A 1,424-nucleotide genomic window follows, 5' to 3' on the forward strand; every position below is an offset into this window, starting at 1 on the left:
TGACAACAGGTTCCAGTCTTAGAAAACAACTTTCACGACAAAAGAGTTATTTCAAATTTCTGATAGTGAACTTTTCATTACATTATATGGTCATTTTTATAAATTACCTGTTACAAAACTTTTCATTTTTCGAAAAACTAAAGATTTTTTTATCCAAGGATACATTTTTGGACTGTTGAGTCCTCAGTACTATTAGCAACATTCAGTAGTGCATGTATACGGAGTATACATGTATATCTCCTAATTGATACAATACTCCAGGAGTTGTATTCTCTATAATTATTTCCTCGATAGAGGGTTGCTGCTCAAAGTGAAGCTATTAATCAAGGAATTCAAATGGGGTGAAGTTGATGTCATTCCTTTCCAAAAAAAATATGGACGCCATCACGAGTTAGATTAAACATATTTTATTAATTAAATTGAAGTTAAATAATATACAACGTTAAAATTTGGCATTTACATATTAAAATAATTGTATAATGAATGGTATACGGAATGAAGCTGATCGCGTATATTAACACGTTTCCTAATTCAAATAGGAACATTTCATGTTGTAATACTCATGCAGTAGGATGTATAAAACTAAACAATTGTATACAAGGTTAAAAACAAACAAAACATATAAACAAAAAAGTTGTGAACACAAATAAACACTAAAAGGATCAGCACTTGCTTCACATGTTATTTCATTTTACAACCGTATTAATGAAAATATTTGATGTTTGCATTATTTGTTTTCAAATATTAAGCGGTTCTCAGTGTTTCTGCTGAAGATAAATTGAGAAAACCTTCAGATGCAAGAACTTTATCAATGTATTTTATTTCGTTTGAAATAGGGTTTTTCCCGTTTGCTATTTGTAGTATTATTTATAGATGGGAACTAGTATAACTAGTTCGGATACTGGTTTTATAACAGTATGTACTATTTATAAGTTTGATGTTATGTGCAGGAGGCACGAGGAAAGTTTTGGCGGCTTTTATGGGTGGGGTTTAAAGGTACTATATAAAGTTTTGGATTTAAATGTTTTAATATCGAAGGTGCTAGCAGTTACGTCGAATTGAAGTTGGTCACATAGGTATATGTGCAGTTGCTGCTATGTTTATTGTACGTACAGGCGTTGGAGGTATTAGCCGGGGGAAAAGAAACGATGCGAAAGAGGAACAATGTTATATGTCATGTGTTTATATATTGTTTCAATCGAAGAAATATGTACAATAAAGTAAAATAAAATATTGTATCGCAAGAGAAAATAATATGTTACTGCGAGCAACTAATCCTATATCTGTGTTTGTCTTGTTTATAACCTATTGAATTAGAGATTAAATGCTTTAGATTCGGACGAGCAGGGCGAGGGAGAATTTAATGTGTTATCTTAATACCTTTTCACCAAAAGATTAAAATGAAAATACAAGTTTTATTACAA

Source organism: Mytilus edulis, chromosome 12 (assembly GCF_963676685.1).
Source record: "Mytilus edulis chromosome 12, xbMytEdul2.2, whole genome shotgun sequence".
NCBI classification, from domain to species: Eukaryota; Metazoa; Mollusca; class Bivalvia; order Mytilida; family Mytilidae; genus Mytilus; species Mytilus edulis.